Consider the following 26,744-nt stretch of genomic DNA (forward strand, 5'->3'; position numbering starts at 1 on the left):
AAGCTCATGAAAAAAATCTCATGATTTGAATTGGACTTTCCAGATAGTTTTCCAACCGAGAAGAGGAAAGCACTGATACGTTATAACTATTCCTGGTCTGTGTACCGGTTATGGTTCCCATGTAAATTAATATATTTCTTCTTAAAATTAATCTTAAACAATAATAACCAAAAAACCTTTTTCCGCTTCCTTCTCTAGCTACTGCCCCATTTATTTTTTCTGTCTTTACAGTAAATATCATTGAAACAGTGCTCTATTCACTACCCCACTTCCTTTTCTCTCATTTTCTGTTGAATCTCCTCCAGTTATCTCTTGCTGTCACCAAAAGTGCTCTCCGTGTCACTTACTGTGCTCAGTCTTTGTCTCACTTGACCCATCAGCAGTATTTGACACAGTTATCGTTCCTTCCTCCCTGAAGCACTTCTTCGCTTGTTACACTTGTTTCTTCAGTGTTACAGGATACTTCACTCTCCCGGTTTTTGTCCTGTGCTACTGGTCACTATTCTTAATCTCCTTTGCTCACTGACCGCTTCATATTGGAGAATGCCAGGACTCTGTTCTTGGATCTCTTCTATTTCTATACCTGCTCCCTTAGTGATGTCTTTAGGGCATTAGATATGGTCAGGATGCTCCCAACTCCCTAGTCTCAGATCCGCACTTGTACGTATATCCGGAATTTCAGCATCTCCACTTGGATGTTGCATAGACGTCCCCATTTTATTATGTCTGACACTGAACTCCTCATTGCCTGTCCCCTCAAAAACCTTTCCCTACAGCCTTGTCTCTCAGTTAATGGCAACTCCAGCATTCCCACTGCAGAGGCCAACTCAGTAACTCGCTCACCCCCATATCCAATGTGTCATCAAACCCTGTTGGTATCAAAGTATACAACCACTCTTTCCATCTCCACTGATACCACCTTGGTTGAAGCCCCTGTCACCTTTGACTAGGATTTTGTATCAGCCACACTTACCCTTCATTCTGTTCTCAGTATAGCAGCCAGAGTGATCCTTTAAAACATAAAGCCAACCACACCATGATTCTGTTCAAAACTATCCAGTAGCTCTCCGTCTCAGAAAAAGAACAATTCTTACAGCTAGACCTACAAGACCCCATTTCCTCTCTGCTCTCACTTCTGCTGTTCGTCCCTTCTCTGCTCAGGCCTATTGGCCACCTTTCTGATCCTCAAACCCTTTGGACATACTCGCTCCTCAGGGACTTTGCATGTGCTGTTCCCTCTGCTCAGAAGGCTCCTTCCAGACATTTTTATGTCCTCTTCCCCTCTTCAGGTCTTTGCCCAGATGTCTCCATTTTCTGTGAGGCCTTCCCCTACTATGATGAAAACTGTCCACCCTACACCCCACCTCTCTCTTTGCTCCTTTGCTTTCCCTTTCTCTCTTTGCTGCTTTATTTTTCTCCATAGCACCTATCTCTTTCTGGTATGCCATATACTTCACTAACTTATTGTGTTTGTTGTCTGACGCCTCTAGGGCAGGGACTTGTGTCTCTCTTTTCACTGCTGTATCCTGAATATCTAGGATAGAGTCTTGTACATAGCTCACACTCAAATGTTTGTTGAGTGAATGCAGTTGAAATTCTGGATTTAATATTAATCTCCTGGCATTGGTTAATTTAAACAGGTCTCCCTCAGCCTGATCACCTCTGGATGCATCTATAAATACTGAGTTTCTGTATTGCAGCCTGAATCATGGTGGTTCCACCAAAGTATGGCCTTCTTGTGGGGTCTGATTTCAGCATGGCCATGCTCCCAGCCATCTCTGTCTCACTTCCATGTATAGTATTCTTCCTCGTAATCCACTCTTTCACTTACCCACAGTCAAGTATGATCTGAAAACATTAAATGGAAAATTCCAGAAGTAATTCTTATGTTTGACATTGTATGCTATTCTGAGTAGTGTGATGCAACCTCACGCCGTGCTGCTCCATCTTGCCCAGGATGGGAACCGTCCCTTTGTCCAGCCTATACTCACTGTATCCTCCACTTGCCCTTTAGTCACTTAGTAGCCATCTTGGTTATCAGATCAACTGTATCAATACTGCAGTACTTGTGTTCAAGTAACCCTTATTTTTCTTAATAATGCCACATTCACATAACTTTATTACAATATCTTGTTGTAATTGTCCTACTTTATTATAGTATTAATCTCTTACTATGCCTAATTTATAAATTAAACTTTATCATAGATATACATGTATGTGTGTATGTATGTGTAGGGAAAAACATAGTATATATAGCGTTTGGTACTATCTGTGGTTTTAGGCATCTACTGAGGGTCTTGGAATGAATGCCCTGTGCATAAGGGGAATCTGCCGTAACCTGAAGGAGATGAGGACCTCACTGAAGGTTTCTGATCTCCCACGTCAGAACTGAAGAACCGATCGGCAAGATTCTGGTTGCTTTTAATTTCTGTTTTGAGGACCAAATGGTAAGCAGCATTCTCATCTTGCTTGTGACTGAAAGCAATGCCATGTAAACAAAGTTTGCCTCTTATCCCCCTAGAAAATTCAAAAAGGCCAGTGGTTGACAATTAAAACCGGTAGTAGTAACAAGTGAAGATTTATCGAGGGTTTACTATGCGCCAGGCACTCTTCTAAACACTTTTGACATATTAGCTAATTTAATCCTCATCATAACCCAGTGAGGAAAATACTAATATTAGGAACATTTTATAGATGAGTTAGCTGAAACACAGAGGGATAAAGAAATGCCTCCAAGGTCTTACAGCTAGTAAGTGGCCGAGTCAGACTATGAACCCAGGCAGTCTGGCTCCAGAGCCCACATTCTTAATCAGGTGCTCCACTGCTTGGTTGTAGAATGAAAAGGGGAAGAGAGACTGCACTGAAAAGAAAGCGGAGTCATAATTCCATCATGTGCCCATATGTCTGTCATACTAGAGTACTGTAGTCATCTGAGCTCTTTCCTCTGACATCAGCCCTATTGCCACTTTCATGGGTGACAGGAATCAGGCTAACTCTTGTTACCCTCCTTGGCAAATGAATAGGCTCCTTGAAGCTCTCTGCCAAAGCGCTACCCTCATCTTGCTTCACTAGCTCCTACTCTAGCTGAGCTCTGAAGGCTGTGTCGTTACCTCTGAGCATCTTATCTAGCTCCTCCCCAACCTCCCCATTAAACACCTTGGTCTGGTTTACGTACTTGCACTGTTTTTGTTTCCATCAAATACTTAGCACACTTGCTTGTCATTATTTGTTTAATTGTCTAGTTCTCCACGAGACTGTAATCTCTGATTACATCAGCCTTCTTCATGGCTATATCCTCAGTGCCTAGCATAGTATTTGGCATTTTGGAGGAGTTCAATACAATTTTTTGGAATGCATTTCTATAGAATATCTGCAATCGTATGTATCCATGCATTTTCTTGTGGCCAGGCTAGGCCATCTTTTTGAAATGGAAAAGATAATTTTCTTTGAGTCTGCCTTCCTTCTAACTGTTGGGTTTTCATGTTGTTATTGCCCATGCCATAATGCTAGTTTTCAGTCAGTGTCTTTTTGTGCTTCAGATTCAACTAACATTCAACTGCTATGGGATAAGATGTTTCTCTTGGGTCATGCATATATATCTGCTAATTTAAATTGAGATAACCTCTTGGAGTTTCAGTCCTCAGCTGTACAACCAAGATACTAATTGGTTTGTGCAAGATCAAACTGTAAGTTTGAAAATTGGGGTTTGAATTGAGAACTTCCGCTTCTAAATTTAGCCTTCTCTTTTTCTGTACGATGTTGCCTTCATGTCTCGTCTCTGATCCTTGTCCACTAGTCCATGGGTAGCACCCATATCACTGAAATACAACAAGCATATTTCATATTCTTATCATATGCCCCTCCTTCAAAACTTTTTTCCCTCACTCCTTTGTTCTGTTTTATACTTTGTATTCATTTTCTTCCCATTTCTACTGGGCCAGATTCTCTCCCAAACAGTGGCACTCAGAGTTTATGAAAGCATTTCTGGGGCCTGTCCTAATTTCGTGTAATGGATTGAAGGTTTTAGTGATATTTGGTTATTTAGATTATTATTCCTATACTATCATTATATCTATTTTGGAAATAGATCTAAGCGTCCCAGTGATTGGAACGAGGACTCATACTATTTGGGCTCCGGATCAAACAAGATGATTGATCAAACACGTGCTTTTTGCTTTGCTCATTCCTGACACCCACAGTAAAGGAATAAGGAAAGTATAAACCCCATAGTAGACAGAATAATGGTCCCCCATAGATATTCATGTCCTGATTCTTGGAACCTCTGAATATGTTGTGTCTTACTTGGCAAAAGGGACTATGCAAATGTGATTAAGTTAAGGATTTTGAGATGGGAAGATTATCCTGGATTAATGTGTAGGCCCAGTGTAATCACAAGGATCCTTGTAAGGGAAAGAGGGAGGCGGGGGAGACACACACACCACACACACACACACACACACACACACACACACACACACACAAATTCGGAGGTGCTCCTCTGCTGGGTTTTTTTTTTTTTTTTTTTTTTTCTCTCTGCTGGTTTTGAAGTCCTGAGCTAAGAAATGCAGATAGCCTCTAGGAGCTAGAAAAGGCAAAGCTCTTCCCCAGAATGACCTGAGGAATCCAGCTCTGCCAACACCTTGATTTTAGCCCACAGAGACTGATTTTGGACTTCAGACGTCCAGAACTATAAGATAATAAATTTATGTTGTTCTAAGCGATGATGTTTGTGGTACTTGTGACAGTGGCAATATGATTCTAGTATAGACCCTCAAGAACAAAAGACAGGAAAGGAGACTATAGCAATGAGAGATTCAACACACATTGAGAATATGGGATGGACAGAGGAAAGGTAACTGACTTGGCAGAATGGAGAAAGCTGATTCCTAAGTGCCTGCAGAAGAAAGCCAATCTGTCCTCCAGAAACTCAGAAGAGTTCAGGAATTAGAGGCCATACCTATTTTATCCATGTGCAGCCCTGGGGAAAGAGTATAAAGAGAGGCCTACAGAACATTTGGCTATTTAAAAGTTATAAATCCTGCTAACAAACTGCTAACTAAAATATATTCTATCCTTCTGTCTTGAGAAATGCAAAGAAAGGACCTCCATTTGGAAGTACTCCAGTGAATTTAAGGAAAATTTTAAGCTTGAAAGAGAAGCCGACAAACTATCCAGCCAAGTGACCAACCAAATAGGAAGTCTGACGTGTATGACTGTATTGAGATGAGACTGAAACAACTGGTGCAGTGTTTCTAATTAGTGATATGTGCTTTAAAAACTAAGTAAATGAAAAGAGCAATAGTTACTAACTCCAGGGAAAACAAAAAGTTTGGAAGAAGAGGAAAAGTAATTGTAGTTATATGGCTCAAATCTAACTAGAATACAAGATCCAAATAATGTAAATGCTCTATAAATCTAATTAAAGCTGTGATACATAGTGAGAGGAGCATGTATGTGGTGGGCATTCAGAGAAGGAAGAGAATAAATCTGCATTTCCATAATGAAAAGTCAATAAGTAATGCCTAAAGCAGAAATATCAAGTTACGACAAAGCACGTTGTGTAGAGATACGGAGGTCAATTCCAAAGCATCAGCTGAAAAAATCCACAGTGGCTGTTTCTGGGAAGGCAAATACTCAGTGAGAAGGCTGTTGACTCTTTAAACTATGAGCATCTGTAACTTTGATAAAACTAAATTCTTAAAGACAAGAAATAAAAGATCTCGAGGGAAAAACATGATTGAAGATATTTTCCTGGATCTGAAAAATATGAGCATTAAGATGGAAAGGCATGAGCGTTACGGTTGAAAGATATCTAAATCTCTTGAAAAAGGCCCACATCAAAGCACATGACCTTGAAATTTTAGAACACTAGTTATAAAAAAAGAACTTAAAAGGCTCTGGGAGGGGATGAATGTACAGACAAAGGACTAGGAAGGACAACGGCTCTGGGCTTCTTAATAGCATCATCGAAAGCTAGAAGACAATGTATTAATGCTTTCTAATTCTGAGGGGAAATGATTTCAAGTCCAGTATTCTGTTATCTTCAGACATACCAGGTCATGCACACTTTCTCAGGAGACTACTGGAAAATATGCATTACCAAAATGAGGGAGTAAACCAAAAAAGAAAATCCAGGAAGCAAGGTGTATCTGTCAGCTTAGGCTACGATGCAGTAACAAACAACACCAAATTCTCCGTGGTTTACAATATAAGTTTATTTCTTCTCACCCAACATGTCCATCCTATAGTTCTGCTCCTCGTCACCTTTGTAATGGGACCCAGGCTAATGGAGCATCCTCTATCTGGGACATTCTGAGAAGAGAGAGCTGATAGATCTGTCTTAAGCTTCTACCTTAGAGTGACACATGTCCTTGGCCAAAGCAAGTCACATGGTCATTTCTGAGCTTTCTATGGCAGAGATGTAAAAGGCTTCCATAGGGTAGGATATCACAAGGCATAGCCAAGTCTGATGTCAGCGGGGTGAGGAAGTATATTGAACCCCAATGCAGGAGCAGCAAATATTTTGAGCAATAATAGTACAGTGTATCTCAAAGGGAACCGCTGCATAGAAGAGAGAGAGACTCCCAAGACAACAGCTGTGAGGAATAAGAGGAGAACTCCAGGAGGAAGGTCAGGTTGGGGGAGAAGGATTGGCATCGATAGCTTTTCTGACAGGTTTGATTATTAGAGGGCTGCCTCTCTGATGGATAGGGAGAGGGTGTGTAGGAGATCTGTTTCCTCAGCTTTTTTCCCCCGTCCAAAGTGAGTTTTAAAAAGCTATATAATAATTTAGTAGAAATTTAAATTATTTTTTTAAATGGATAGCAATTTAGCTGTGCTTTGTGTGATGTGCTTGTGTGTGTGCTGTGATGTGTACATGTCCTGTGTTTGTATATATGTGTGATTAGGGCAGTTCTTCTCAAACTGTAGTAGGGAATAGTTTGTTACTCATCTGCAACAAGGTGGGTACCGAAATTGAGAATAAGCATTTCTAAACTTCAGTAGCAATGTAACACAGTATTTTATGCCTGTTGAAACCAATAATACAAAATTTGGGGGCTTTTATCTTGTATTCTTCGTCTTTAAAATTTTTTACTTTGCTAGTAATTTGTTTCTACCGTAGTTTACAAAAATTTGCAATGAATTGGAAATTTTTAAAATGTGGTTGCTTACCACAGATAGTTTTATAAGCACTGATTTAGGATATAAAGGTAAGGCTTTAGGTTGAATATATTTTGAGAATTATTGTGCTACAACAATCAGCAAATGACCAATACTACATCTTCTGACCATCCTTCTTCCTCCACAATTATATTCTGAGAATTTTATGTAGAAAGAACAGAAGCATATTGAGGTCAGCATTCCCACCCTTCCCGTGATAAAATTGTTTACAACATTCTTCTCTGCCTCCATCCTGCCCTCTCAATAAAGTACCTGGAAAGAACCCAAGGAAAACAGTGGTATTTTCCAAGAAGTCATGGGAAAACATCATTACTAACCCTGAGAAGGTGGAGACATTTGACTGTCTAAGGATAACAAGTGTACTTTTTTACAGTACTGTCCAAATTCTGCATTTTTGATTGCACTACTCTTATACTCATGTTAATAGTCAAATATCTAAGCCATTAGTAATATAAAAATATTCTCTTGTTTATTTTAAACTGTCTTACTAGGTTCTCACTCCATTCCCGTCAGGCTTTATGCCCACGTTTATTAAAACATCCAACTAAATGTGTTCTGGGGCTTAAAAACTGATGCTTTACTGTGATAAAGCAAAATGCAGTTTATCATAGGATGTATTTCAGAAGTACCAGAGCACATTTCTTCAGAAGAGTGACATTTCTTTCAATATGTAAGTAAATATGGACCTCTCAATGTTGAAGTTCACTTGCATCTGGATAAAACTTATCTCATCTCTGTTCAGTTGTTCAGTCATGTATATTGTCTTGGTGATATTGGGACACAACACAGCTGACTCATGCCCTGACAGGAATTGTTACTACCTAAACTCAGGTACAGGAGACAACGGTTCAAACCACGCCCCAAAAAAGCATCCCCCATCTCTGCATAGTGAAAGGCTATGAAACCATGGTTAGCTTATGAGGTAAGAGTTACTGTATCTGCTAAAACTAACTGTATCAAGGTATCTGACTTGTATGTTCAGATACTTAATGAGTGATACTCAAGTTTTCTTTTTCAGACACAACACACTTATATCAGTAACATCCAAAGATAGAATGGGAGAAGGGACGCTGTCTATTTTCAAAAGCTCCTTCCACCTAGACGTGCGTCCCTTCTTCACCCTGACCCTTTCTGTAAGGAATTTAGAAAGAGGTTACTTGTTTGGGAGTGTAAGGATGATAAGGAAGGAGATAATAGATCTTTTTGTCTGTACAGATCCCTAGGCAACAAATGAGAGTAAGAACCCTAAAAAAATTTCAATGTCATGATTGCCAGTGTCCTTTTTTTTGTGTAGACTTTTCTTAGCAAAGAATCTACTCCAGTCAGCTAAATTCTAGTCTCTTAGTATTTGACATACGTTTTTAGGAAGGACCTATCAAAAATGACGATTTAGTGTATGTTTCTGTACACTGCATTAACTACATTGTTGCTTCTTCCAGGAAATACCTTGTTGCCAAAAGATCTTAGAGGGGATACACAAGTCCATGGTGACTCTGCACAAGCAGATTTTATATCAGTAGGCTCTTGCATCTGTAGGTCAGGAAAAATACTTTGTTTCATCCTCATCCATTAGAGCAGATCCCTTCACAGTTCTGCGATCCTCATAAAATAACAGGTCCCTTAGTAAACGTACTCTCAAACTATGAATGAGGGTTATAAATGTCAGCGAAATGGAATTGAATTTGCTAGAATTTGGAGCTCCCAACCCTGGCTCTTGACAGGGTGACTTTTTCTTCCACGTTCATGCAGTTTCTCTGGGACGATCTTTTTCCAGAACTGAGTACATCCTTTTTTTCTCCGGTCCCCTACACCCCAGTACAATTACCCTGTATAGATTCCTGTAATCTGCAAATGTTATTTAGTATGTTACTGTATAACACTCTGTAACTGTTACTAATACCGCTTCTGTGGCACAGTGCTGAATAGTTTTTGTAATTGTGGTTTTGAGTGGAACCGGTAGAATGCTTTTGTAATTGTGTGTCAGAGTTTCTCATACTTTTTCCAGGAAGCCAGAACTGAATCGTTTTCAGGGCTTACAGCCTATCATCTTAGTCCAATAGCATATGCTCTGGTGGCCCACATGTTGCAAGCTATGAAAGGGCTATAATCAAAACACTCCCTAAGTGGATAGCTACAGCCCAGGAATGTTTACTAGAATTGTCCTGAAGCCAAAGGAATTGAAAAAACACCCTCTCTTTCTTTCCATTAAGGCTTGCCCCAAGTTGTCCCTTCACTGTCAGAGCTTGTTGCACACACAGAGCAGAGCATCCATCACGTGTTATGACATACATTAGTCATTCATGTATTTGTCCAGCCTGTTAGACTGTAAATGCCTCAAGACCAGGGATAAAGTTTTACTCATCCTATTAGCCCAGCACCTCCTTCAATGCCTATTTATTGACCTAAAACAAGGGAACTAAACAAAACCAAAAACAGGACACAAAAGACTGGAATTAGAAGTCCATGTGCAGCAGAGATAGCAGCTGTGCTTGGAGTCACATGGAGCAGGCGTGGGAGACCCACGCTGAAGGTTTTATTCTTACAATTCTTCAAGGTGAAGAATTACTAAACATGAGGCTGATGACTTTTTTCCAAGGGGAGAAAATGGCAAAGTACAGAGATTGTATGGGACATACAGAAGACAGGTTTTCTCTACTGTTTTGAGCTTTGTCTAAAAAAGGGGGGGAGGGAGAATGGGAACTATGTCATATGATTGTTGTGAGGATGAAAACTTCCATGTATTGGGGGTGCCAAAAAAATGTACACAAGTGGACACTTTGGTCAGCGTTGCTCAAGCAGTAGTTCGCTGTAATCAGAAGTGTCTGGATGCTGATGGTAACCACTTTGAGCACCTCTTGTCATTGCAGAAGTCAAACGTGACTTGTATTCATCTTTTGTGATTGGTATATATTGAGTATTACAATTTTAATAATTTTTTTCTTTTCTTAAAATGTGTATACATGTTTTTGGCTCTCTCTGTATATGACTTAGCACTGCCCCTGGCTCACTGTAAGTGATTAGTAAGTATTAGATTTTTTTTTTAATTGTGTCTCATTATGTCCAATTAAAGGTATTTTTTGTGTCACTAGGAAAAAATTGCCCATTAAACTATTACACGGTGATTACTTATCACTAAAGTTATCTTCTATTTATTGAAAAAATTTTAGACTTATTTAGATGGTTTTTAAAATTACATTTTATCTCAGGCCACATATAAAAAGGTAAAAGTAAACAAATTGTCTAAGGTATTTGTAGAACTTTTCCATGTTCAGAGTCTAATTCTTCAGAATTACTTTTTGTCTTAGAGATATTGATTTCTGTGTTTTTTTCCATAATGTTGTCTGTGATATCAAGTGTTAGAAATTAGAAGTGTAGCACTTCTAAAATGTGCCCCTCTGCCAAATCCCAGATTTTCTTCCAAACCACTGACACCCACTCTCCTTGTGCTTATTTCATCTTACCAGCAAGTGTCAACAGAATATTTTCAGACAACCAAATTCATACTCTTTTCTGAATTCCTGCTTTTACATCCTAATCTGCTTCCTACATGGTGGTCCCCACATTAGTTCATGATAACTCCATTGTAGTCATTTTCTCAGGACAAAAATCCCTGGAGTCATTTTTGGCTCTCCTCTCTCTGTTATACCGAAAATCCAATCCACTAGGATTCTAAATCCAGAATCTGGCTCCCATCTGCCCTCCTCTACTGCTACTTCACTAGCCCGAGGCATCCTCAACTCTCACCTATAATTATCTCGCAACAGGTTTTTCTGCTTCTGTCTTGGCCCCCCTACATTTCTATTCTCAACATAGTGGTCTGAGTGAATCTTGCAAAAATAAGTCAGATCTTGTCTCTCCTCTCCTCAAAACCCAGCATAACGCCAGTCAGAGTAAAAGGTGAAGTCTCTGTGTTGGACCCTAAGCCTTATGTAATCTGTGATGTTTCCTGCTTCACCTCTCTCCCCCCCTCCTACTCCCTTCTGGGGCATACTCCCCACTCACTAGCCTCCATTCTGTTTCCCAGTCTCACCAGGCATGCTCCTGCCTGAGGATCTCTGCCCTAGCTCTTGTTCTAGCCTCAGGATCTATAGTTAACCCTCTCACCCTCTTCAAGTCTTTGCACAAATCTCGTGTTCTCACTGAAGCCTACTTTGGCCATCCTAATTAATACTGTATCCTGAATCTCCCTCTGTACCCCAGTCTACTCCATCACCCTTAAATCCACTCCACGTTTTCTTTTTTCCACAGGACTTACCAGTATAGCATACTATAAAATTTACTTATTTATTACAGTTTATTTCCTCACAATGACAGGCATCTTTGATTTGTTCACTGATGATTCCCAAGTGCCTAGAGCAGTGTCTCATGGGCACTCGTTCAGCACTTGTTGAATTGTACTGACTTAAAACAAATCCTGTGAGGTCAGTACAAGGTGCCATGGGAGTGTCTAGAAATGGCCCACAATGAGCAGGTTAAGAAAAACATTGTGAAGGAGCTAATGCCTCCACTGAACTTTTAGGAAGTAGTGAGACAGCTGAGGGGGAACCACGAGAAAAAATGAAATCACAGATGCAAAGTACTCCCTGTTTCAGCTGGATGTTTAGATTGGACACTACCTGATTACGGTTCAGAGTATGGAAGTCAAACCCCATAGGTCATAGACTTGGCAAAAAAAATTTCAGCAAGCTTTTTGTTTGTGCGTATGGCATCATAGTGAGTACTGCCAGCATTCCATGGTCAAAGTCCATGGGCCAGAACCTCAGCCTGACCAGCCAAGGTGCCAAGTCTGTGTTGATCAACAGCGTAGGCTGTAATGAAAACATTAAGATTCTGGTAGCCAATGTAGTAGTGAAGGTAGTTCACAGTGAATGTCTTTAGAAAGGAATGCAATGACATAGCGATTTTTCTCATTTGAGGTGTTCTTTCAGCTTAGACCAGGGATTGTCCTCATAGATCAAGCCTTAGCTATTTTGGTACTTGGGATAAGACAAATCCACTCCCGAATCAGCTTTATAACTTATGATGTATGATTTATGTGTTCTTCACAATATGTACCATCCGGTGGCTTCATATTTAAATAAGTAGTCTTGATAATTAGATGTCAAGCTCAGTTGTTTCTAGCTGTTGGAGAAGTGTATGTGCTGTCAACATGAAAATATGACACATTTTAGAATTGTACAAACTCTAAAATGTTTGCTTGTGCCTTTTAAATTTCAGCAGGCAGATACAAAGCCCTTTCTGCCTTCCGAATTTTGACTCTTTTCATAGAATCACCTAAGCTCAGCCTCTGGCTGACACACAGTAATCAATACACATTATTTAAATGACTGAATCAAATAAATTTTGATCCAGAAGAAACATATACTCTAAACCTCAAGGATTTGGGGAAACCAACCTTAATGTACTCTTTTGCAAATATCTGTAAAACAGGGCTCTTCATAGTACCTGTCTCAGTCTTTATGAGAATTAATATATGTAACAGGAGTTAATATATGTAAGTATTTGGCATATTTCTTTTACTAGTAGACTTTAGTTTTAGAACAATATTAGATGTACAGAAAAATGAGCAGATAGCACAGAGAATATATACTTCCCTCTCCCCTTACCCAACCCCATCCCCAGGTTCCCTATAATTAACATGTTACATTAGTATAGTACATTTGTTACAAGCAATGAGTGAATATTGATACATTATTACTAACCAAAGTCTGTAGTTTACTCAGGTTTCCTTAGTTTTTACCTAATATCCTTTTCTGTTCTTGGATCCCATCCAGGATACTATGTAACACTTAGTAGTCTTGTCTTCTTAGGCTCTCTTGGCTGTGACAGTTTCTCAGACTTTCCTGTTTGTGATGACCTTGGCAGTTTTGTGGAATATTGATTAGGTATGTTATAGGATGCCCTCTATTGGAATTTGTCCTTGGCACATATTAAGGCATATACAAGTATTGGTTATTAATATTATTGCTTCATAAATTGTGGAACTGAGGTGGGAAGTGAGGGAAGGATAGTTTTGCTGGATGTTCAGTATTTAAAAGAAAGATTGATTTTGAGACTTGTTGGTTTATCATTGTTGAAAGACTGTGTGGACAAAATTTGGTGTGCCTACATCCGTCCTTCCATCTGTCCATTCAATTCAGTAAATATTCACCAAGTCTCTATTGTGAGGGCAGAAGTGTGTTAGATGCTGATTCACAAAACAAAACTTCCCTCATCGAGCTTCCTATCAAATAGGGAGACGGTGAATAAGGAACTAAAGAAATAATCCAAAGGTTAGCTATGACACGCAAAGAAAATATTCTTATATCGAAGAATGTCTCAGGTGATGGGAGGGGGGACTCCTTTATGAGAGTGGTGTGTAAGTTAGGGTCGTATTTAACTGTGAGGGGCAGAACTTTAAAAAAACGGGAGCTTAAACAAGATAGAAATGTCTCTCATGTTCAGGCAGTCAGGGAGTTAATCCAGAGCTAATGAGACAGCTCCATCCCATCAGGGTCCCAGGCTCTTTCCATCTTCTTGCTCTTCATCGTTTCATTTCCCAGGATCATGTCATGGTCTGAGACAGTTTCTGGGGCTCTAGCAATTATACATGAATTCCAGCCAGCATAAAGGTGAAAGGGACATGGGTGGGAACAGCACTTGTCCCGTTTCTGCTTACTTCTGGCCAGAACTTCATCATTGCCTTACCTAGCCACCTTACCTGGTCTTTATCCAGGCCAGGCATACCAGTCAAACATCAGAAGTTTTATTGCTGTACAACAGTGGTTCTCAAACTTCAGCATGCATCAGAATCACCTGCAAGACTTGTTGAAATACACATTGCTGGGCCCTAGCCCCAGAGTTTCTCATTCAGTAGGAGGCCAAGAATTTGCATTTTTAACCAGTTCCTGTGTGTTGTTAATACTGCTGGTCCAGGACCACACTTTGAGAACCAGCACCATAGAAGAAGGGAAGCGTGGATGTTGAAGGAGCAGTCTCTGATTCAGAGCATAATTTGGACTTTAATCCTTTACATTTTTGTACTGAGACAGATTACACTTTCTGAGGTCAAGTATCTCATCTTTGATGTGTCAATTCTGGATAGCTGTATATAATTTAGTCATTTTTGTGTAAGATCAGTGTTTTGGTTATCTACTGCTGTATAGCAAATAACCCAAAACACAATAGCCTGAAGCACTAATTTGCTTATGATTCTGTAGATCTGCAGTTTGAGCAGGACTCAGTGGGGAAGGCTTGCTTTTGCTCTACATGTGTTGGCTGGTCATGAGTAGGGCTGGAGGATGCATGATGGCATCACTCACATGTCCGCGGCCGGCTGTCAGGTGGGGCACCTCAGTGCTCCTTGGACTTCCTTACCTGAAGTCTCGGTGCCCCAAGAAATGGAAGTCCTAAGGCTTCTTAAAGCCACAGCCTAGAAATCACACTGAGTCACCTCTGCCAGATTCTGCTGGTGAAAGCTAGTCACAAAGCAAGCCCAGGTTAAAGGGGAGAGGAAGTATAGTAGATTCCATCTATTGATGGGAGGAGTGGCAAAGTCATATTATGAAAGAACATGTGTTGTATTGTAGCCATGTTTGGCCATAGTCTACCATAGTCAGGAATGAGAATGTCAATCCCTTATAATTCTAAATATGGACATACAACTATCATCCGATGGATTTTATCGCTACTGGGACCAGAGTGTGATTTGGGTAAAACACTGCCAAAATTGTTTGGTGCACTGGTAGAAAAGAAATGTGACAAGATCGAACACAGTTTTAGAAAGGTTTGCTGGTTATTGAAAAAACTTTCCCATACCTTTATTTTTATTTTTTTTTAAAGAAAGATTTCTTTTAATTTTTAATTTTATTGGGGAATATTGGGGAAGAGACTGTTTCTCCAGGGCCCATCAGCTCCAAATCGTTGTCCTTCAATCTAGTTGTAGAGGGCGCAGCTCATCCACGTCCAGTCGTTGTTTTCAATCTTAGTTGCAGGGGGCACAGCCCACCATCCCATGCGGGAATTGAACCAGCAACCTTGCTGTTGAGAGCCCACGCTCTAACCAGCTGAGCCATCCGGCCACCCCTCCCATACCTTTATTGATATACAAGTTCAAACATGAGGAGGAGAACACAAATTTGAAATAAATTCATAAATATTTTTCTGCTGGCCTTCTTTACTCACATGGCTATTTTGATTGAAAGTTGTGATCTCAACTTTTGAAAGTCAGCATTTTAAAAATAATGTTCTCACACAATACAATGTGAATTAGTGCTCTAAAAGAAGTCAAGGTTATAGAATATTTTTATACATGGTATCATTTAGGGTGTGGGCAAGAGACTCCCCGCACCCCTAATGAAATCTTTACAAGTGCCTGAAATTTTACCAGCGGTGATTCATTATTTGTTTCAAGCATTGCTCATTTTCACTGAATTCTTACATAGCAAATATTTCTGGGAAGGGAAAGATAGGAAGTCAGTAGCACTGTACTATGAATAATTTAAAGGAACACTCTCCTTTCAGAGAATTCTGAGTCCTGGGTGACTTTGGGGAAAGGGCGTGCTAAAGGCAGGAGTGAAGCGAGATGGGGGTGGGGTGGATGAAGAATGGTAAAACAGAGGTACCGAACCCACATTTCTTTACCTCGCAGGACTGCTGCTTAGGTGCTTACGTGATATTAAAACAACCAATTCCATAATGGCTTTTGATTTAGGAGAACATTTTGTTCCCATAATATGATACTCATGCACTCTGAGTTTTTTTCTTTTCCTAAACCTTTTTCCACAAAGAGTATTTCTGTACCCTTAAAATAGTTGCAGACACCTGCTTTGAGGTCCTTCTCGTACAATAACTTCTGGTTTCTGTGATTTTCCTTTGGAATCAAATATCTCTCCAGCCCTTCCTTCTCACCCTATTTCCCAAGGTCTAAAAGTCAGGCCTGGCATTCTGCTGGACCTCTGCAGGTGCTGGTCTGCTGTGGGGAAATTCCAGCTTGGGCAGAGACCATGCTGTGTGTTCACCAGGGGTTGAATCAACCACAGAGGAGAGCTGCCCCACAGCCTGTGTTTTCCTCGTTTGAATAGCAAGATTATTTATTTCTTTGACTTTCTTAAGGCTACTCCATGTCTCCTTTGAATGTGTGCTTTTCCCCATGAGAACTAAATCCGACTCAGACACCCCCGAGAGTTGCATTCTAGGGAGCTGCTTTTGTTTGCAGAGCTGATACAGTGCAAGACTGTGATTTTATTATTCTAACAGAGAGCAAGAGCCTGTTCTGAGGTTCAGATGAAAAGCTCTGTGACTAACAGGATTCTTTCATCCTTTATTTATTTATTTATTGTGTGTGTGTGTGTGGTTACATTTCTCCCATTAGCTGCCCCATTGGTTCACGACAGTTCTCCCGGCTAAAGTGATCTATCACAGAGAGAGGGACGGAGAAGTGGGAACTAGCTGGTTTTTACCCCCTGACAGTGGGGCTTCTACTCCTGCAGTCAGGACAGGCCAACAGCTCGTTACTTAGGTGGTGTGAGCTGACAGAGGAAGTTTGCCTCACAACCACTGCGGTTCTGGAGAAGTCCCCGGATATAGGGCAGCGAGCCAGTGGGTGCAGTCTGCCTCCCGATTCTCCCTCCTCAAGGCAAAGGCTCTTGGAAGACAAGGCTTAGTTTTGCAGCCAAACTACAGATGGAGGTCCTTCTGCCGTCATCCTGGGGATCTACTCAGTACGGATTTTACGGTTAGCCAGAGCCTGCTGTAAACTGGAGTCAGAACTGACCGGGCATTTTGCCTCTTTTAAGCCTCTACAGAGGCTTCCTCTCCCCCACCCAACTGGTTGGCAGGGTACCCACTGGCTGTGGAAGTTTCGTCAGTGTTGAAGTGTCCCATCTTGCCCTCCTCGCTCACTGTTTTCTCCCCTGCCACTTCATTTGGGCAAACACATTTAAAAAAAAAATATGTGGCAGTTTGACAAACCCAATTAATAGCTTCGCGTCATGACATTAGCTGAAGAAGCAGGTGATAGAAGCATCTCTAGGCTTGAGAGCTTGCAGAGATCCAGGTGAGCCATGGGCAATGAATGAATTGGAGCAAAGTGCTAATATACTAACAGGATGGACCAACAAGATGTCAACAAGTGGAGAACAAATGTAAATACGATCTCTGGTATCCTCTTAGAGAAATCTCTGCTAACGACTCCGGTACCTTTCGGCCTCTGTGCATGGGCTCCCTCTAATGCCTAGAACCGCCCCAGTTTCTGAGCCTGTCCTGACAAGTAGGTGATTTATCAGTGTACTAGGAGAGTGTAACCAGGAAGAGAGAAAGCATGCTGAATATTTGAAACCTGGGATTGAATGCAGAGAACTGTTTATATATGAGATGGAAGAGCTGAGAAGCCAAACAATGGATGGCAACATAACCCAAAGAATAACAACAGCAGGACGCCACTGCTACTTCTAAACTGGAGGTCAACTGGGAGGAAGTACTTTTTTAACCAAAGTGGAGAAGGCAGTACGGTCATCTGTTGGGAAACCATGGTGGGACTGCCTGGTAGGAGCTGGACGTTCAGAGGAGATGCCAGAGACACTGCCTTAGGCGGAGAGGGAGGGGGAGAAATACCCTGAGAAACACAGCTGGCAAGGGTCTGTCTCCTGGGATCCAGAACCGAGTAGCAGAGCCTGAGGGCTGGCACAGGCGGAACCGCATGTGGTTGGGTGTGGGAGAGAGCTCAGAAGTATGTCTTCATGCAAGTGAGCTTTGTATCTGCAGTGCCAGGGAGGAGGCCTGGCTGCCATGAAATGGACCAGTGGCATCACCTCCTGTCCTCAGAGAGTCTGGTAGAGTGTAATGGTTAAGAGTGCTGTGTAGTTCTTGCTAGGAGTGTGAATCACAAGGATGTATGCATTTATTCAAAACTCATTGAACTATATTTACGTTATACCTCAGTAAAATGTAAAAATAGACACAAAGGATATTAGGCTCTGGAGTCATGCTGTCTGTGTTTGCTACTAACTAGCTTTTATGAACTGAATTGTCTGTCTTCCCCTCCCACCCCCCCATTCATATGTTGTAGCCCTAATTCCCTATGTACTGTATTTGGAGATAGAGCCTCTAAGAAGGTAATTAAGAGTAAATGAGATCATACGGATGGTGTCCTAATCTGATAGGACTGGTGTCCTTATAAGAAGAGGAAGAGAAACCAGAGATCTCTCTGTCCACCTGCGCACGGAAGAAAGGCCACACAAGGACACGGCAAGAAGGCAGCCCTCTGCAAGCCAGGAAGAGAGGCTTCACCAGAAACCAACCCTGCCAGGCCCTTGATCTTGGACTTCGAGTCTCCAGAATGCTGAGAAAATAAATTTCTGTTGTTTAAATCCCCCAGTCTGTGTTACTCTGTTATGACAGCCCTAGCTGGCTAATAATATTAGCTTTGTGACTTGGAGCAAATCATATATGTTCTGTCTACCTTAGTTTCTTCATTTGAGAGATGGAAATGATAAAACTTCCCTCCTTACAAGGTTTTTGGGAGAATTAAGTGAAGTATGAGGTTACAGCACTTGGCATGTATTAATAGTAAGTGTGCATGTGTAGCTCTTACTATTCATACCCCGAATTTCTGCCTCCGTATCCCTGCCCAGAATTCTGGGTCTCACCTATCATCAGACGCTGCCTCCAACCCCCCAGGCTCACACAAGATCTATTCTGCTGCCACCCTCCAGCCACCACTTGGGGTTCTGCTGGCGTCACTCAGAACTGTCACCTGGTCTTCGTTTAGCTCTCTGTGCTTCACTTGCTGACCCCATGTCCACTGAGAATGTCATGTCCCCGTGATTACGTGCTTTGGTTCCCCTACCAAGTGGCTTGTGACTGAGCCAGCTGTATCAGTTTCCCATGGCCCCATCCTCTCTGGTCCTGGCTCCTTCTCATCAGCCTGTGTGCTTAGGTTGGCTCAGCACACTTCCCACCTCCTCTAGCAACACTCCAGGCTGTTTACACAGACTCATGGAGCTGTGCAAATTCTAGATTTTTCTGTCTGGAAATGCCTTGGGATGGAAAGGGGTGAGTGGATGAGCTTTCTTTGAAGCTGCATTTGCATAGCAAGCACACTGTTTTATGTTTGTTTGTTTTTACCTTAGAGTATGGGCTTATTTGGGGTGGATTTGGGGAGAAATAATGGAAATAATGTGTGAGTGAGTTGGAGGGTCAGGCGGTCACAGTCACAGGCCGGTTGGAGACAACTTCCCGGCATCAGGCCCTCAGTCTGCACGTTATTACTGGTTTTATGCAGGCGTTGGGATTTGTGGTTGTCTGAGGTTTGTTGGGTGGTTTGCAAGCAGTGGTTCTCAGGTTTGTAATGATGTGTATTGGTTTTCAATTGCCATATAGCTCAAACGTAACAGCATAAAACAACACACCTTTTTAAAATCTCAGTTTCTGCAGTTTTCAGTCTTTTAAAATTACAAAAATGATACAAGCTGGTTATAACCAGTTTAAACATTGAGAAGTTTGTAAAAGTAAAAGTGATACATACGTTCTTCCCTCTATTCTAACTCTCCCAGGTAATAACTACTGATAGCCGTTTAGTACATCCATTTATATTTTTTCCATGCTTACATGGACATAAACAGCCACTGGTTTTTTTTTTTTTTTTTTTGGGGGGGTCTGTTTTTGTTTTTTTTTTGTAAAATAAGAATGAGCTCATACTTAAATTAGACAGGATTTTTGTTTGCAAGTGATAGAAACTATATACCTCAACTATTTCAGGCAAAAAGAAGAATTCACTGGTAGAAGAATTTAAACCACAAGACTGTGTTTGTCTTTTGTCTCTGCTTCTCTCAAACCAGCGTCCTCCCCAAGCTCGAACTCCGTACCCGGGAAGCTGCCTGGCGTCCACCCCCCCAAGCTTCCCCACGCAGAGGCCTCACTCCTCTGCGGTCAGCTCTGAATAAAATACTCCCAAGAAGTACTTTTGTCTGCAAATCACACAAAACCCAACTGCAAGTGAATTAATGGAGGGTTATTGTTTTCATGGAGTAAGATGTTAGAGGAAGATGGTTGTTCTGTCATCCAATGATGCAATGGTTCTGGCTCAGTGTTTTTGCAATTCTCTTCATCTTCCCTTCATGGTTGCAAGATGGGTGCAGCCACTCTAAACACTATTTTCTCCCTTGACAGCTTTCTTTCCGTGGCTTCTCCCAAAGGTAAAGCCTGAGACAAGGCTGTGTGCAGGGACTTGGGGAGGTGATCACCAGAAGCACGTAAGGACTGGGGTTGGGGGGGGGGGGATGAAGCAGGCAAAGAAAGGTATAAGAATGCATTACTGAGTGGGGCAGTGGGTGATGTGCTAAATCCTGCTGGTACCTCCAGAGCAGCCTTATGAGATATATCAGAACTGTCCCCTGGGGGACCAGAAGAGCAGCATTTTTTATCAGTGTACCTGCCCCCACAACTAAACGTATTTGCCAGTTAGCATGTGTATATGGTATACACAGTTCATAGCTGCTTACTACTTCGTCATACAGATGAGCCATCCTTTGCGTGTTCGCCTGTTAATGGACATTTAAGTTGCAGTCCTAATTTCATGTCATATTGCCACAAGCATTGAAAGGGTCATGACTTTTCTTTTTCTTTTTCTTTTTTCACGATCCCAGGACTGAGGAAGTGTTATTCCATTTCTAGGCTTTGGCAAATTGGAAAATATAGCAATATTTCATCTTGCCAAAACAACTATTTCACACTAACCTATTCAGAACAAAAATAGCAGAGGTAAAAATAGCTACTAAGCAGCCAAATAGATGTCAAACAGTCACGAATTCCAGACGGGCAGTCCTGTGTGCAAGGTCACTCGGATTTTCCCTTAAATCTCACACATTTCATTTGAAAGAGAGATCTTTATAGGCCTGTTTAACCCCGTTTCACTTACAATTCTGACTAGCTTGGTATCCTAGTTACTGTCTCCACAGCAAATGAAAAAGGGAAGGAAGCTGCTAAGGGAAGGCGCGCTGACAAACTCAAAATCAAAACGTGACCACTGACAGCAAAAGGAGGCAAAAAAATCAGAACAACAGCAATAACGAAAAAAAACACCTTTTTCAAATGTCATAAACATGCAAAAGAATAATTGGTATTCTATCTGCTCTATGGAACAGTCAAAGAACAGAGGTCCCCAGCCAGGAAGAAGAGTTAAAATTGCATTTAGAGTACTCTTTACAAGGCAAGGAAATGAATAATGTATTTTATGCTATTAAGACCTCTCATTCAGTATTGACTCAGTGTGATGATTATTTTTGTGTAATATGTTTTAGAGAGATTTCCCAATAAGTAGATTTAAAGTGATGAAAAAAGTGGATTCTCAAAGCTCTGAGGAACTTCACTCTCGAAACAAATGTTTTCCATGGAGTTTTAGCCAAGGTTGGGTAGAAACAGGGAGGGATTTCTCTACCCCTCTGCACAAGAGGGCGACGTGGAGCAGCCTCTGCCTCTAAATCAGGGCAGCGGGCTCTGTCTCGGGAGTGCACCTGGACTGTCACTAAACTGTCCTTCAGCAGTGACCGCTAAAGCTGGGTAGGCAAATATTGAGACATGTATCCATCCTCCTAGAAATCTTCCAGGAATGTGATAGGTGCGCTGGAATGGAATGACCAGAAAATAATCCTTTACCAGGAAGAAAACAATTTGGGAACATTTTCCGCAAAATTGTATAACACGTCATTCATTTCTTGTTTAGTCTGTCTAATAAGTAAGCAGTGATATTCCAGCTGTGGCATCAGCTAACCAGGATATTTGTGTGTGTGTGTGTGTGTGTGTGTGTGTACACACTTGAAATTAGCTGATAACATCAAATACAGACTTTTTTTGTTTTGTTCCAGAATATTAATGTCTAATGCACCAATCTTGATATATCTCTAATCTTATTACTGTTAATATTACCACTTAATTTTGTCCATTCATTATAATTTTTCTTCTTCTTCTTTTTTTTCTTTTTTGGTCTTACATGCTGTGATAGAATAGAATAATAGCCCTCAAAAGATGTATTTGTCTTAATCTCCAGAACCTGTGAATATATTATGTTATATGGCAAGGGAAATTAAAGTTGCAGATGGAAATAAAGTTGCTAATCAGCTGACCTTCAAATAAAGAGATGATCCTGGATTATCTGATGGGCCAAATGTAATCACAAGGGTCCTTAAATGAGCAAGGCAGAGGCAAAAAAGTTAGAAACAGAAATGGCATTCTGAGGAAAACCTGCCACTGATGGCTTTGAAAATGGAAAGAGTCCCAAAAGAACGAATGTGGTAGCCTCTACCGTGTTTCCCCAAAAATAAGACCTAGCTGGACAATCAACTCTAATGCGTCTTTTGGAGCAAAAATTAATATAAGACCCGGTCTTATTTTACTATAAGACCGGGTCTTATATAATATAATATGCTATTATATTAATATATTAATTTTTGCTCCAAAAGACGCATTAGAGTTGATTGTCCTCCTAGGTCTTATTTTCGGGGAAACACGGTAGAAGTTGGAAAAGGCAAGAAAATGGGATTCTCTCCTAGAGCCTCCAGAAAGGAATGCAGCCCTGCCACCACCTTGATTAGCCCAGGGAGACCCATTTTGAACTTCTGACTTCCAGAACTCTAGGATAATAAGTCTGTGTTGCTTTAAGTCACTAAATTTGTGGTAATTGGTTCCAGTTGCAGTAGGAAACTAATACACATGCTTGTAACTTACATTTAAGATGTACTTATGAAGTGTTTACTATATGCTTAACGTCATGCATGGGGAGAAGATACAAAAACAGTGTTAATGTCACACCTTTTCTTAAGCGTTGATATTTCAGAAGATGAAATAGGGTTTTATATCGGTCACACAGACCTTTAGCTATCACTATGACGTTCCTAGTTGCTTAAGTAACTATTGATTCATCTAATCATCCACAGTTCTTCATGCCAGGCATTGTGCATACAAAGACAAGTGAGACACAAAGATGAACAAGATACAGATACTAAACATCGTCAAGCAGGATTCTTCATCTCCATTATACCCAATCTGCTCCTCCTGCAATCTTTTCCCAAACTCCCAATTCCTCAAACTCCAAATCTACAAAATAATTGGAGTAGAAGTTTTCAGCCAGTGATGTAAGTGAGAGTCATTTCTGTAGTTGGTGTGAAGGGGAAGGTAAAAAGGATAATGCCTGGACCTGCCCCTGGAGACTCTGACTCAGTAGCCTGAAGAAGCCTTTGACTATAGGTGTTTTTTTTTTTTTTTTTTTTTTTTGGTAAAAGCTCCGTAGGTAATTCTACACCGTGCTTTAGAGAGTAAGAGGAATATAGCAAAAAAAACAGACCAAAGAAATTTCAACAAGTTAAACATTTTTTGATATCATATAGGTGGTACATGTTAGTTGATTACGATGTAAAGAAATGATAAACAACAGAGGAGAACCACTCAAAACCTGTACATTTGGAAATTAACAAAGCACATTCCTAAATAATTAATTATCTGGAGAAAGAGGGAGTCAGAGTAAAATTGCAAAATATTTAGAAAAAGAGAAACCATAAGGAAAGTAAACCACAAGGAAACCAATATTATAGGAAGTAGCCAAAGTGGTATTCAGAGGGAAATTTATAGTCTTAAACTTTTATTAGAAAATAAGAAAGATTAAACATAAATTACCCAGGTCAAGAAGATATAAAAAGAACAACAAAAATTAACCCTAAAGAGTAGAAATGTTTACGGCAGATTAAAAAGAAAAACAAAATGAAGCAAAATTACCTTAGTGGAACTGCTGAACAAAACCGAAAGTTTGCTCCTTGAAAAATGAACTTTGGTTATAATAAATACATAGTATTATTATTAGTTGTAGTATTAGTATTAGTAGTAGTATTAAGAAAACATGTATGTAATTCTTTGTGTCAGAGGCATTCATTACCCACCAGATATGCACCTGCTTTCCTGCATTTCCACGCTCTCTGGGCCATAAGTGGTATTTGCCACTGAACCGTAAGCAGAGTGACATGTGCCATTTATGAACCAAAGCATTTAAGAGCCTGTGTGTGATTCTTCAGCTTTCCTTCTCCCTTTCTTTCTCTGCTGCCGTGAGCTTGAAGGCCATGTCCTCAGATGGTGAAGCCATACGTGGAAGTAGCCCAGGTTACTGAGTCCCCAAATGAAGGACAGAGACTAGACAGTTGCCCAATGGACACAGCGGTCTGTGTGCACAAGAAATTAAACTTTCTGGCATTAAGTCACTGGCGCATGTTTTAATGTAGCATAGCCTATCTTATCCTAACTAATTCATGTTTTATAAAATGTGTTCTTTCTAGAGTACCTCTCAGTTGTTAGATCAATACCTATAACTTAACCAATGTACTGTGAAAGTTAAAGTGCAGGAAGAGAGTGGAAAAGGGGAGATAAGCTGAGCTCTTCAAACTTGATTATTTTTCCTATTTGTTGCCAGGCAAATTTACCTCACGTACAAGTCAGTTACCAAGACCTAATAAATAGCCCAAGTTGTGTGTGTCTACAAATATACATATGCTGCCACGCCTGTAGAGGGAAAGGGTTTCTAGCCACCTCCTTTACTGTTTTCTGTTTACAGTATTTCTCTTAATTTGTTAATTCACTGTTGCTTCAGTAAGACTAAGAAACAACTTTTTAATTTCTATTACTATAGACTATTAATGTGACTTATCACAATTGACTCATTACAGCATATTTCCATCAAAGTGAGAAAATGAAAATAACACACAAAAAACAGGTCTCTGTATTAAATGACCTGTCGCTGAATTGAACCTGATTTTGATGCTACTTCTCATGTTCATTGTACAGTAGAGCAAAGCCATTTATCAACAGGAATGTTTTCAAGTGTTAGTCATATTTCTGAGATGTACAGAATAGTGAAGCAGGCAGTGATTTAATGCATGGAGTCAGCTTGTCTGAGTTTATATCCCAACTCCATAACCTACTACCCAGGTGACCTTTGGCATTATTGAGCCTCCAGAGCCTCAGTTTCCCATTTTGTAAAATGGGAGTAACAGTTGTTACCACCTCAAGGGGTTGTGGTGGGGATTAAAAATGCTGCTCTGTAAATTGCTCTATAAGTGGCGGTGGTGGTGGTGGTGATGATGATGACGCTCATGATTGAGCAGGTTACCTAGTCACACAGAGCTGGCACTGATGAGCAGCTCTGCCTCTTACTACCCATGTTTCTTTGAGAACCTTAACTTCTCTCATTTTCAGTTTTCTCATGAATGAATGAGGGTAATTACAGTTATCTGGTACACTTGTTGGGAAGATTAAATCAAATAGAGTATTACAAATAGTGTTTAGCACAGAGATGGGTACACAAGGCACTCAATAAATAATAGCTATTATGAAAAGCAAAAGTTGGAAAACTGCTACTTAGTTTACCTAGATAGCAAAAATATCATCCAAAACAATATTCTCTGTTACCATGCTCTTCCACTCCTTCTTGTGGCCTTAAAAACGTTCCTATTATTATTTTCTGAGCTACAGGTCAAGTTCTGATACCAAGAATTCTAATATATTATCTAATATTTTTTGTTTTGTATTTTTTAATATCTAGATTTCATGAGGTGAGAACTGGAAAATCTTTTGCTTGCTGTTATACAGATTTTACTTGCCCATGTTGGATTTAACTTAGAGTCCACATTTTTGCCTTTCCTCTTTCATCTCTCCTTTCTTCCTCCTTCCCTCTTTCCTTGCTTCTGATCCTCATTCCTTTGTTTTCTTCCTCCCTTCCTTCTTTATAATCAGGTATACCTCCAAACTATACTTGCGTGAAACTCCCATGCATGATAGCCTCCGTATGCCCATCTAAATGATTATCTACTCTTCCACACAGAGACTGCCATTACTCCAATGATTGCTTTCACTCTCGTTTTGGCCAAAACTTTACCTTCTCCCAATGCATTGAATATTAATTTCAGCTTGCAAACTTCTGATAATTTTTAACCCGTGCTTTTTCCCCCATGCTATTGTAAACTTATTAGCTCCACATTTTCCATTGCTTACTAATTTTAAATCCTTAAAGAAGATGCCAAACAATCAAAATCCAATCTGGTTTTGCAAACTACGTCAATAATATGAAAGGGTCAAGTTCTGGCCACCCACGGAAATTGTTTCAGACAAACCCTTGGATTCTAAAATGATATCCATTTGTTTGTTTGGCATCAAGCTGCAGGGGAAATTGAGTTAGTTAAATTGTCTCCAATAAAGAGAATTTTCACTTTCTGAAAATGTTCAAGTCCATAGACTCTCTCAGGACTTAAGTATATCATTAATATTTTATACCTAGAGAACAAAGTACAATGATATTGATGGTACTGTTAATATTAACAGCTATTGTGTGGGGTCTATTATCTTTTCTCTGAGGAGGGGATGGTCATTGTAAGGTTTGGGGAGCTAGGGAGAGAATCCCTGCTTCAGGCTTATTTGATGAGGCTCTTGGAAGAACAAGGGTGGGAGAAGGGAGTACCATGAGTTTGTAGTGGGAGCAGATTTGTGGTCAGCATCCTTGGCTCTTCTGGAGAATGGGGGCATCTTTGTGCATATCCATTTTCAGCGAG

At 40.5% G+C, this 26,744-nt stretch overlaps 1 long non-coding RNA gene across 2 annotated transcripts in view; it reads left to right on the forward strand.

The window, feature by feature from the left end:
- The window catches only part of LOC117025698 (uncharacterized), a 71,384-nt gene that overhangs the window by 3,900 nt on the left and 40,740 nt on the right, over positions 1–26,744 (forward strand). Inside the window, exons 2-3 of one of the 2 annotated variants that reach the window (XR_004423646.1) lie at positions 2,282–2,447; positions 18,324–18,521. This is a non-coding gene — a long non-coding RNA (uncharacterized LOC117025698). Of the gene's footprint in view, positions 1–2,281; positions 2,448–18,323; positions 18,522–26,744 lie in introns of those variants that run through there. The other variant, XR_004423647.1, reaches the window with a different exon arrangement.

This window comes from Rhinolophus ferrumequinum, chromosome 8 (genome assembly GCF_004115265.2).
Source record: "Rhinolophus ferrumequinum isolate MPI-CBG mRhiFer1 chromosome 8, mRhiFer1_v1.p, whole genome shotgun sequence".
In the NCBI taxonomy this organism is placed as follows: Eukaryota; Metazoa; Chordata; class Mammalia; order Chiroptera; family Rhinolophidae; genus Rhinolophus; species Rhinolophus ferrumequinum.